At 33.9% G+C, this 13981-nt stretch overlaps 1 long non-coding RNA gene and 1 other non-coding gene across 2 annotated transcripts in view; one reads left to right on the forward strand and one right to left on the reverse strand.

The window, feature by feature from the left end:
• LOC114249104 (uncharacterized) overlaps positions 1-13981 on the forward strand; it is a 77623-nt gene that overhangs the window by 4718 nt on the left and 58924 nt on the right. The window lies entirely within an intron of this gene.
• Positions 3228-3299, reverse strand: TRNAM-CAU (transfer RNA methionine (anticodon CAU)). The gene has a single exon. It is a non-coding gene; the product is annotated as a tRNA-Met (tRNA).

Raw genomic sequence — 13981 nt, forward strand, 5'->3', positions numbered from 1 at the left:
CATTCGAAAACAAGAGCTAAGTACCTATTTCATTAGAAACCTTGGTACCTGCCTGGGAATTTTGGGTAATAATGTTGTCGCATCGCTCGGTACAATAACATTGGGCGTCTTATTCTTTAGGATACGAGGACTTCATAAAAATCTAATAACACAAAATTTTATGAGATGGATTTACAAAACAAATTTACCTACTTCCCATATTTTGCATTATGTATAGTATAAAAATTATATTTTGATAAACGTCTCCTAGATAATCATAATACATATCGACGCTTGAAAGGCAAACGCGACTAAGCGACAATGCGTGAACTTTACAGTAGACTAATTTAAAGTTGTAATTAATTTAAAATATACCTGAGAAATACCTGAAAAAAATTCTATTTTAACGAATCCAGCTGTAGGATTGAAATAATTTTAATAGACCTAGAAATATATTTTTTTTGCGCATCGAATATGGTTATTGGCTATCATTTATGTATAAAGCAGTTATTGTCGCTTAGCCACGTTTGCCTTTCAAGCGTCGATATGGAAAGTAAAAGATGAGTATCAAACAATTAAATTTCAAAGCCTGAAGGATCTTGGTAAATCTCCTAAAAAATCACGAAAAATCATTTACAAAACATGAGATGAAGAAATAGTTTCAGATCCTTAAACTTTTTTTACGTGGGTATGGTCAAACGTATTTCATTAGAAAAGTCGTTGTGGCCTAAAGGATAAGACGTCCGGTGCATTCGTATGTAGCGATGCACCGGTGTTCAAATCCCGCAGGCGGGTACCAATTTTTCTAATGAAATACGTACTCAACAAATGTTCACGATTGACTTCCACGGTGAAGGAATAACATCGTGTAGTAAAAATCAAACCCGCAAAATTATAATTTGCGTTATCACTGGTGGTAGGACCTCTTGGGAGTCCGCACGGGTAGGTACCACCACCCCGCCTATTTCCGCCGTGAAGCCGTAATGCGTTTCGGTTCGAAGGGTGGGGTAGCCGTTGTAACTATACTGAGATCTTAGAACTTATATCTCGAGGTGGATGGCGCATTTACGTTGTAGATGTCTATGGGCTCCAGTAACCACTTAACACCAGGTGGGCTGTGACCTCGTCCATCCATCTAAGCAATAAAAAAATAATAAAAAAAACGAATATGACCGATTCACTAATTCTTTTTCTAGTTCTTCATAGCAAGCACCACGGAATATAGAGCAATAAGAAAACTAATGTCTGCATGCAGGAAATATCGCATTGGCCATCAGGTTCAATTCATGAAGGATCTCCAAAGACTTTATGTTCTTATTGGAATCATTCAAGTTCCCAATTTCAGGAAAGGTCAATTTCAAACTGTAATATAAATTTATTCTCCGTTATTAGGATGGGGGTTAGGTAGGGATTTGTTTATGAGTTTTATGCATGAACTTCGGGGAACAACAGTATGAAGACCGTATTCGAAGGTCGAAATGCAAATTTACGAGTTTGATTAAAATATATCAAAAATACTGAGATTGCTAAGAAATTTTAATATACTTCATTAAACAAGTTATAGGTACTCTGCTTATTTTTTTATATTAAAATGTTTTGCCTTTTGAAATCCTTTTCATTTTCATTCTTCGTTAATAATTTTATATTATTACGATTATTACGGCTTGATCATGTATTTGTAAGTTTTCAATATTCGACATTTCTTCTTACTGCATGTGTTTTTTTTTTATAAATGGTAAGGAAAGGTAAATCATTAATGAAGTTTTCTCCGATTGTATTACATATTTTATATATGAATATTTATTAGCTTAATAAGGAAATAAACTATGAATCAATAACTAAAATCAATTATGAAGCCGAGCCATCGACAATTATCCGGTGCCATCAACGATTTATGGCTTAAACTACAAGGTTTTCTCATTTCAAACACGTATCGATTACTTTTTTTATGGTAAAGAGTTATGTTTTCATCTAGTATGAAACTGTATGATACTCTGATAGCCCATATCGACGGGCTTGTGTCGTAAAAATATATGAGTTTTGTGTGTTAGTATAGATTGTATTATGAGCCCGCATGGGTACGTACAACTATTTTTCCTGTTTTTGCTGCGAAGTAATCGTGCATTTGAAGAGTGGGGCAACAATAGTAGATACAATAACGATTACTTGATATTTTAAGGTTAGTGTTCAGATAAATTGAAAAGCTGTTGGTAAGTCCGCGAGAAAGCCATTCAGAGAGGCCACGAGGCTCAGCATTGAGAATTATCGACACAAGGAGGTAGAGAAGGCGGAGTTGACAAACATAATTTTGTGCATGTCTTTGTAAGCTCCTATACTATCGGTCGAGTTGTATCAGAGTATCAATTGCGTTATATCCGTACCGAGTGAAAAGATAAACTTTTGTGTAATATGTCAACACTTAATGCACACCATCTCCACTTAATCCCCTTATACTATTATATTTTATTACTGCTATATCATTAAAAACATTACATATTCAGACTACGTATGTAGATGTATACGTATAAAAATAATATTTCAGAATACTTGATAGGTATTGTCTTGATTATGCAAATGGATCTTTTTGTCGTATTCGTATCAGCATTAAGCAAAGTAGAAGACTGCGAATTTTCGTTAAAATAATCTGTCGTATATAAGAAAAGATAATATATTCGTAAAGCATCCTTTTTGATAACACAATTATCTTTACTACGCGTCTTATTACAATAAAAACTTTATGTATGCATCTTTAAAGCTTCGTGTGGAGCTTCTGTAAAATTCTTGTTTCATACAGCAAATATATTATATGGATGTAGTTATTAAAATACGAGCTAGACCGCAATCCAAAAACAAAGGCAAGGGTAAAGAAAAAGTGCTAGATTTGCTTCTAAATTTTAGTGAAGGTATGTTTTCGAAGTAAACATTTTAATTCTCTGAAAACAAAAATAGATATACACAGTGTACATTAAACAGAAAACAAAGCTTTGTTTACACTGCACTATTCTGATAGTTACTGGAGAGAGAGAATTTATGTGCCCGTTTCATAGTTTTTATACTCTGAGAAATTAAATTTTAATGTCTGGGAAATACTTTAATAGCGTAGCGTGATTTAGATCCACGAAACCATGGGATTTGGGTCCAGCACGCTTCCACTGTGCCTCTCTACTTGTGACAGTTAGTGTTGGAAAGAGTGAATTAACGTCATGTTAATTTTAACCCCAAAAGAAACAAAACAAAACATTTGACAATAGCAGAGCGTGGTTTCGATCCACGGACCTCTGGGTTATGGGCCCAGCACGCTTCCACTGCGCCACTCTGCTTACAATGACTAATGTTAAAATATCTGAACTAATTTTAGACACCGGTATTAAGTATAGTAGATAATAACCGAGAGATAAGATAAGCAGATGATTCGATTTCAAAGTTAATCTTTTTTTTCTTCTTTTTATTACTTAGAAGTTATACAACTTATATATTATGTGTATATTGTATGTATGTTGCAATAAAATACTCTACTAATGTAAATGTAATGATTTAATTTTCATTAATTCTCTGTAATTTTCTGTGACCTTACGAATAAACTTAGGGGTCTCGGTCCTAATTTATCCTGGCTAGTTCGATACTTGGTACAACCGTCATACCTTTTTTGTGATTGAGAGATCGCTCGTAGCATGGAAGACTTTCTAACTTCATTAGAATGGATGAGCGAGTTCAGCCGGGCGAGGAGAGAGAGATTTGTCAGCAGCTGCCCGAGTTCCTTCGCGGAAGGTCTAATACCTCAAGGGCAGCTGCTTTGCGATGGCATCTGCCACTGAATCGGTATTGCCGAGAAGATTTTGCGAGAGTGGCCAAGTGTCACGTTGAATTCTAAAAGGACGGTGACCCGTATTTTGTCTGAAGCGAGGAATGCGCAGCGTGACATTTCGGGTATTAGGGAAGAGAGTATGAGACACGCTTGGGTTGTATTTATTATCACAAGTAGACACCATGTACATTGTTGTGAAAACTACAGGCGTGTGTGGTGTGGGAAAAGATTAGGTCCCACTCGGGTAATTTACTGCTACAGTTTAGCGGATACCAAGTGGGACGCGTAATAATGAAGAAGACAATGTAAACATCCAAAAGTGCAAGACTGGCGCGCAGAGACAGCTCACTGCTCGAGTGGAGGATTAGATGTCTTTTGAATTTAGGGTGCGAGACCAATAGGCAATTTGGTTTAAGGGACTGATTCAGAATTAGATCCGCTGATGAGCGCTTTACACCTGATGGTAATAAAAATAACGCCTTAAATTCAGGAGTTCGTTGCCTCTAAAATCATTATTCCTTACACTACTACGAGAATTAGAATTCTTTCTGGTCGTGTTCTGAAGGATAAATGAGTTTAAAGAAAACCCGTGCAGTGCTCTCTAAGGGCAATGATCCAATATCTTTTTATTAGATAAAACTAGTTGGACTTGAGTGAACCCGTGATCCTCTGTACATCGTTTTAAGCTAAATGGTTTTAAGGAGATGAAGAACTGGAATGAGATTGAAAATGGCTTGTTAGTAAATGTCCGGTACTATTTATCTATCTGGTAAATATGGTAACTGTAAGAGATTTTAAGTTTAATACAGTATTTGTTTTACTGTAGAACAAAAGAGGGCAAAAGAGTACTTATCTGGTGATAAATGAATATTGGTACCCATAGAAATCACAGGCGAATTCCGCAACCCACCCTGATGCATGACCAAAGACCATGGAGGTTTTAAAAAACTAAACACGAAATAGTGACAATTTCGAAAAAGGTAATTCAAGGTCATTTTATATTAATGCTCATTTTATAACAATAACGTTTATTAATGTAGTGCTATTGCATTCGATATTTATTGAATGATTGTCTTTGTAAGGAGCAAAAAAAACAGTATCTGAAATTTATTACAGTTTTATGTTTAACGTATTGGTAAAATTTTGCAATTACAAAAGCTTACAATGTAATGCATTATTTTGACGAATACTACTGGTATTATTATTTTAATGCTAGAACATTAGAACGCGATCAACTTTAAAACGTCGATTTCTGTTATTTAGAGCCTAGATTGCCTAACTTTGCTTTCTTTTGCTTGTTACTGTATGATTTAGTCTTTTAGTTCTCTTAGCAATAGATTCATTTTTATTATCTTCGGGTTCGTCATTCCTAAAGTTTACTAGATATTACTACTAGGCGCCTTAATTAGAAGATCGAAGAGAGAAATCGATATAATAACTTCAGTGCGCCACTTTGGGGACCGGTGACCTACATGGTATTAAGCGTTTTAAAATTTAAATTATTTAATTTCGGATATTTTTTTCAAGGTTTTAAAGTTAATCACGTTCTAATGTGATTAGTTTTAAAATATTAATACGATTAGTTTTCGTGAAATTAATGCATTACATTGTAAACTTTTATATATAACTAGCTGACCCGGCAGACTTCATTGTGCCTCAATCGATAAATAAAAGACAAAACTTTTGTGTAAAATAAACTTAAAACAAACAAAACGAATCCGTCCAACGAAGGGCACATCAAAGGGAAAACAAAATTGTTATTTTTGTTTATTTTCCGAGTATTTTCATATTTATCTACCTTTTAAACCTTCTCTGGACTTCTACAAATAATTCAAGACCAAAATTAGCTAAATCGGTCCAGCCATTCTCGTGTTTTAGCGAGACTAACGAACAGCAGTTCATTGTTATATATATAGATAGATTAGCAATATTTCACCAATACCTAAAGGATTAGGTGTTGATAGAAAACAGCAGTGATTGAACGATCATGGTGTTAAATTCGTCATCAAACTGCTATTAGACCGTCATCTTGAGATCATTTTGTAGGACAGTTTCTCTCAACATCACCAAACACGGGCTTAACCCTTCATACGCTATTAACGTCTAAGACACTATTAACACATAATCCTTCAGGCGAGATGACCCGAGCGTTCATATGTTAATTTTGACCTATTAAAAGCCCGCATAATCTGAAACGTGATCATATCATGAATGGTTATGAATGAGAGACAAGTTTACTGCTTCATAAAGACATCAAGATTTTGTTTATAATACGATTTTGTGAATGATTTTACGCCTCTCTTTGATGTGGCGTTTGAAAAGAGCTCAGCTGTTGATAGCTCTTTACCAACACGCACTCACTTACTGAATTATCACTTTATTTTATAAAATTCGAATCTAAATTTAAAAAATTATGTATAAATTTGAAGTTTACGTTTTGTGGTAAATTCAAAACTTTAAGAGGTTAGATAATGTTTTAGGGTTCTGGTTTTTACGGCACTATGAGCTGGAAGTTTTCAAGGCTTTTTTTTCATTTAATAATTTTTAAGTTTTAGAAGTCGACGTTACCTTCAGGATAAGTCGCCTGGTGCACTTGTAACGTCCGATTCGACTTTATTGATGTTCGAATCCCGCAGGCAAGTAACCAATATTTCTAATAAGAGACGTAATAAACAAATTTTCCCGAATTAGTTTTTTGCTGAAGGAATAACATGCTGTAATAAATTGAACCTTGTAAAAATTTCGTAATTACTATGCGCAACATGGTCTTGTGAGTCCTCACGGGTCCACCACTAGTCTGCTTATTAATGCTGTTAAGCAGTAATGTGTTTCGGATTGAAGGGTGGGGCAGCCGTTGTACTATAATATTGAGACTTAGAATTCATGTCCTAAATTGGGCGGTGGCATTTGCCTTATTATTCTCGAGCTCTGGTATCAGTCCACCCAGCTAAGTAATAAAAAAATGTTAATTGCTGAAGTCTCACCCGCTATAACTCCTTGAACTCGAAAGCATCGATAAACCTTACAACGTGAATGCTGTCACTAACTATAAGGTTGAAGTTCTATTGTTCGAACCGCAATATGAGTGTTTTGAAGTAGAAACAGGTATTATGTTTATGTACGTAATGGCGTAAGCTTGTTATCACGATAATAGATAGATAAATGTCCATTTGTCAAATTTGAATTACTGTATAAATATTTAGCTCGATGCGAATATACCTACATATTATAAGGCTTCGTATTCTTCAGGAGATGAACGCTTCTAAAATATGCAGTAGTAGCCTTACATTGTCAACCCTGATAGAGTAAACAAATTTTTAAAACAAAATTTTAAATAAGAACACTCTATATCACAATAACCTTGACTGGTGTAGGCGAACAAGGAATTTAATTTAAGTGTTCATAATGAAAAAAAAGAACATATCTTTGGTTCAAATTTTCGAATAGTCCTGTTATTGTCGAGTGCAACTTGTTTATAATGCACAAAAGCTCGCAGCTGGAGCGAGCGCTGGACATTGGCCTACAAACTACAACCGCTGCTTTCAAATTTATGTGGCGTTGAATTCTGGTTGTCACTTTAAGTACAACAGTTTGCTCGAATCCTACAATATACCTTCATTTTGTAACTGTATCATTTAATTTGATAGGATTATACAGAAGAAATGTAACTTAACAAAAAAAAGACATGTGTGCAATTCACACGTGGTAGAAGTGAAACCTTCCAAAATTAAAATACAATTATCCTAAACGTCTTAAGTATATGTAAAATTTTGCCATTAGTAAATAATTGTAAGGTAGCGCCCTCTGTGAATTGATATTTTAATTTCACGTATAATCCTAAATTAAAATTCACTATAAGAGCTTTCATACACACGTTAGTATTAAAAAAATTCACAGATGGCGCTGTATTAAATAGTATGTATATTTCTGTCTCATTCTTTGCTGGCTTCATCCTACACATTTTTGTATTTGTGTCTCTTACCTGTCGTTTTTTCCGTTGCATCCGGTTTGAAATCACAACGATTCTAAAGAAGTTTTCACTTCAAAAATCTCACAGATGGCGCTGTATTAAATAGTATGTATATTTCTGTCTCATTCTTTGCTGGCTTCATCCTACACATTTTTGTATTTGTGTCTCTTACCTGTCGTTTTTTCCGTTGCATCCGGTTTGAAATCACAACGATTCTAAAGAAGTTTTCACTTCAAAAACACATTACAACAAAAAAAAACAACTATCCTGCTAACATAAGAATGTCTATTTCCACAAAAACATTGGAAACGTTTCTCTATTTTATTCCGAGATCTGGGGTTTAAAGTGTTACGTCCGGCGTCCCAGCTAATCTATCCTTGCGAAATCTTAAGTAGCTAAGTAAGTTAATAACTCAATGGTCTTTATTGATCAGTAATAGAATATATTACGGAGCAAAATTCTGATTTTGAGATTTTCGTAACATAAAAATATAGGAGTACTGCGATCTACTTATTACCATAGTTCCTATACTTGTTATGGGTTTAACCAGAAGGAACATGGATTGTAACAAAACCGGTCAATTTCAATATGTCTGCGTTCGCATTAAATTAAATTTATTTTAAGTAATACGTTTTAAGTCTATATTCGTGACTTTTACACTCTAATTTTATTGTATTGCGGAAATGAAAAGGTAATATTTAATTTCAATCACCTTAATCAGTATTATAAATTAAGGCAGTTTATGTATTTTTGAAGAAAGGTCTTGTGAGAGTAAACTGTCATAATTTCAATAAAAACAATGAAAATCACGTTAAAAATATAAAATAAAAGGAAAACTCTGATAGACCAACAATAAAAACGTAAATGCGAAGTGAATTTAAGTACATGTCTGCCTACGATAGTTAAAACATACACTGCTGTTATCATTAAGAAATTAATAGATCAATTCCGCCTGAGTACACCAAACTACATATTTTCATAAATTGATAAGAGAAATCAACGCACACCTTAAGTCTTCTAAACAAGAACATTTTATCTACGACTAGCTGACCCGGCAGACTTTGTAGTGCCTCAACCGATAAATAAATGACCTAAGCTTTTGTATAAAATAAACTTAAAACAAACAAAAAGAATCCGTCCGAGGGAGGACACATCAAAGGGAAAACAAAATTGTTATTTTTATTTTATTCCGAGCATTTTCATATTTATCTACCATTTAAACCTTCTCTGGACTTCCACAAATAATTCAAGACCAAAATTAGCCAAATCGGTCCAGCCGTTCTCGAGTTTTATCGAGACTAACGAACGGCAATTCATTTTTATATATAGGTAGGTATATAGACTAACTGACCCGGCAGACTTCGTAGTGCCTCAATCGATAAATAAAAAACCTAAACTTTTGTATAAAATAAACAAACGGAATCCGCCCGACAGGGGACACATCAAAGGAAAAATAAAATTGTTATTTTTATTTAATTCCGAGCATTTTCAAATTTATTTACCTTTTAAACCTTCTCTGGACTTCCACAAATAATTCAAGACCAAAATTAGCCAAATAAGTCCAGCCGTTCTCGAGTTTTAGCGAGACTAACGAACAGCAATTCATTTTTATATATATAGATAGATAGAAGATAGATACTAATTGAATTATATTAGCCATTAGTACATAATCGAAAATTATTACATACTCCCCTTCTTGTGAAGTGGAATAATATTCAAATCGAAGTCACATGATTCATTATTCACGTTATATTGCTTTTGTGCGTGCTAAATGTATTGTCAATCACGGAATATTGGCATTTTGTCAACGCTGAAGCGACATTGGATATTTAACCGAATAATCCAGCTTACAAACATCGAGTCATTCCCACAAATCCATTGCGGGCTTACGTAGCTCTAAAAGCGCATCGAACGAATCGTCATCACAATTGATGAAATATGTACATCGAGTTACGAAACTACAAGACCGAATGGAGCTGGTAATAAATTTTAGTAATCGGTTAAAACGAATTTGGTGGGCAAAGTTTTTCCATCATTACAATGTTTGCATGTGTCATTGGCTTTTTTCTAATATCACTTTTGTTTTATCTAAAAATACTTCTTTTTAACTAATTTTTAATTGTCATGATTGGGTCGAATGTTTTGAAGGAAAATCTGCTCCGATGGTTGGTGTTACGGCTGAGAGATGACGGAGTCGTTTGATGAAATATTAAAAAACAAACACACTCTTACATGCAACACTCGCTTTTATATTGTGTACTACTAATTTATACTACTAATTTATATTCAACAGCTGGACCATTAGCTTTTTTAATCTTTGACTTTCTAAGCATCTGAATCAAAAAGTATCGAATCAGTTGCTGCCATAATTTTGGAAAAACAAATCTCATCTGCACTAGGTGCTTCGTAGTTGAATGTCATCGTCCATTATACAAAATGGAATCGCAGGATTTCAAGTTCATTAGAGCTCCATGTCGTTAGCACATAGTCGAGTGCTTTCCCAATATTAGTTGGTTGGCGTCGCGTTAGTGTTCAATAATTTTAAATTTAAGTTTAGCATAATCGCATTCACATTAAGGGCGCATAGTGTGATAGTTGCTGCAGTCCACATTACAATTTCAAAAATAGCACATATCGCTTCTTCACTACTATTCCACAAGTAAATTTTAATTACTTTAATATCTAAACCGTAGCAGCTTTTAAGATTTTCAATCGACAATCGACTTCGAATAACATTTTCTGCTTTATTAATGAATATAGTATAACAGAAAAAGCAATGACGAGCATACCACGTTATGTGTTATACGTATTTGTTCCACTAACAGCTTTCTTTAAACACGAATATAAGAGGACGAATTTGTGACTTTTACTGATTGGTGCAAGAGTGATCATATTAGTGCATTCGTATCTAGCGATGCACCGGTTTTTGAATCCCGTTGGCAAGTAGGTACCAATTTTTCTAATGAAATACGTATTTAAATGTTCACGATTGACTTCCACGGCGAAGGAATAACATCGTGTAATAAAAATGGAACCTGCAAAATTATAATTTGCGTAATCACTGGACGTCTTGTGAGTCCGTGCGGATAGGTACCACCACCCTGCCTATTTTTGCCGTGAAGCAGTAATGCGTTTCGGTTTGAAGGGCGGGGCAGCCGTTGTAACTATACTTGAGACCTTAGAACTCAAGGTAGGTGGCGCCATTTACGTTGTAGATATTTATGGGCTCCGGTAACCACTTGGCATCCGGTGGGCCGTGAGCTCGTCCACCCACAAAAGCAATAAAAAAAACGACCCCCGTAAAGCGATTCATGTCACTGATTCAATTTGTGTGGACAATGATTCAAGTCTGTGATTAGTTTGTGATCGAATGAATGTAATTAAAATTGGTTTGTGTGTGGTTAGCTTGCATAAACCTTATTATAACTTATTATAATACACTTGAAAGGCTTTAATTAGACTTACCCGCACAAATATGAAAACACTTAAGTTGTTTTTTCTTCTTTTTTTTTATTGTTTAAATAGTGAACACGTTAGATTCAAAAAAGAAAGTATTATTAATATCAAACAAACTTACAGCGAATAATAGAAGAGTTTAGTTGCCCCCATTGTCTATTGTATATTTAATGACAATCACACTAAAAGAGGAAGCTCTAATCGCATCTCGAAGCTGACACGCATAATTATTTTAGACATCTTCAGGTACTTTTGGTTAATTTAAAAATTTTAATATTTGAAACAGTCTCCGTAAAATGTTTTAATAAATTCATAATTAAATACTAGAGTTTTCTTTTGTGAGAATCTAATGGGAATATTTGCGATGTTCACGGGTCAGAGGTCAAAGTGGCCTCAACTTAGGAGCTTGAAACAATTTCAACAACGCTCGTTATCTCACAAGAAAATTGAACTCGACAACATTGTCATCGTAATGAAATTCCAACAAAATTGTTTGTCTCGAATTGTTTTTGCCTTTAATAAAACTGCTATTAAAGTCACCATCTTTTATCTTACTATCTGATATTAAAAATCAAATAGTAGAAATCAAGCAGAAAATTTGAAACAATATGAAATTCAAAAATACACATATTTTATTTGAAAAATTAATTTTTGCTCTCGTACTCGTAAAACCTTTTATATCTTAAGCTAATTTTACGTTTATTATTATGTGTTAAAGTATTATTTTCAATCACTTTAAATGTAATACTTTCAATAATTTGCCTACATTTATAATAATACTAGCTGTATCCGTCCGCTTCGCTGGCCATTTAAAATTAACATTATTATTTCTCACCCCCACAAAGATTCCATCATTAACGCCCCCGCAACTGGTGTAGGGAGTCCAACACTCATATAAATATTATTTCCTATCCCTTAAGTACATGTATTTTCTACATGGATACCAAGTTTCAAGTCAATCGGATTCATGGTTCAGTAGTTATAACGGAACATCCGTAAAAACCACTGTAAATTTATATATTAGTATAGATGTCGATAGAGCTCAGAGCCACTGGTGAACAAACGTCTAATATGTTATGATTGATGACCAGAGGGTCTGCAAAGGGTCGCTAAATTCATTCAATAGTCGATTCGTCATTTATCTGTATACAGAAAATTAAATACAAATGACAGCTTATTGAGAGCTGTCCAAAGTCCAAATAGCAAATTCGCGCAAAACTAAACGGGTTCTTTAATTGGGGCTTATTTAATTTGTTGTTTATATTTGAGAATAAATTATCATAAAGATATTGATTTGTTAAACCATTTAAGTTTTAGTCATTTAACCAAACATATTCTGTACGATGCTGATGTTAATTAATTTTTAACACAATTTTTATAAACTAAGTTTTTTTTATTGCATTAGAATACTCACCTGGTGTTAAGCCTCTGCACCGTAAATATTACCACCCATTTACCTTGATATGGACTCCATATCTCAGTTGTGTAATAATTTTTCCTCCCTTCAAAATGTGTAAACGTAAATAGCTAAAGCAGTATCACCTATCCGTCCAGACTAAAAACGAAGCATTTTTTTATTGATACACAATTTTGCCGAGCATATACTAAAACTATGTCTTACTGAAATTGAATCATAAATTTTATCTAGTGACAAAAAAATGGTAATTAAATAACACATAATTATGAAGCTTTAGATACAATAGTCGTAATGTGTGGGGTTGAAGTTTAGTAATGAATATTAATGCTAACGAATAAATACTACGGCCTAGACGAGCTACGCGATGGCAGACAAGGATGATTAAAATTAAAATAAATTACTTTAAACTTTAATTGTATTTCAGAATAATTTTCCGTGCTCCTGAATTCTAGAGTTGGTAGCTGTTGGTATGAAGATGTGAGGAAATCGAAAAACGTGGACCTGATCTTAGTATTTCGTGATTATTTTTTTAACGATCTATTTTTTATTGAAACAAGCTACTGGAAATGTTTTGATACAAGAAAAAATGAGCTTTTTTATGAGCTTAAGTGACAGTATGACAGGGCACTAGTGATGTAGAGTGACCTGAAATAGTCTACTACTGTAATTATACATAAGTATAGTGTTGTAAGTATAGTGGTTGATTTTGGAGGCCCAGTTCCATTACCATACCCATTACACACTCCCATTTTCCATTCTATCAAGAGGGCTCACCAATTCAGCTTTATTCTCAATTAAGAGCGTAGTATCGACTGTGAAACGGTGGTTTGTAATTTTGTTGTCGCTGACGGTGACGCCACCTTTCCTTCATAAAAAATGTAAAATTAGCAAAAAATAATTTTATTGAATTTCAGGGTGGTTAGAAAAATATTCAAAGGTCGGTGAATGAGTACTAAGTCGTCCGACTTAAAAAAGTACGCGACTCTACGACTCGCGACAATCGAAGAAGATACCTAATATAATTCTGCTGTTTTCTAAATAATCATATTATTTTCAGTTTCCACCGTTACAACAAAAGTATTTGAAATCAATTCCGAAGCCCATTGAAAAGCTTAAACATAAAAACTTTTATGCAAAATTATTTTAGTATATTTTTTTTACCAAACTAGAACGAAAACACACAAAAAGAAGAAATGCGTAACAAACTGTTTTTCACTTTTACACTATGAAATGTATTTTGTAGATAATCAATTTATCAATATTTATTTATATGAAATTCAACCAACTCCATGCAAGTCATTGTCCGTTTGGCATACTCTAAATTTCATTAGGCCTTTAAGTGGAGCCACCGCCA

This window comes from Bombyx mandarina, chromosome 18, assembly GCF_030267445.1.
Source record: "Bombyx mandarina strain Sakado chromosome 18, ASM3026744v2".
NCBI lineage: Eukaryota > Metazoa > Arthropoda > Insecta > Lepidoptera > Bombycidae > Bombyx > Bombyx mandarina.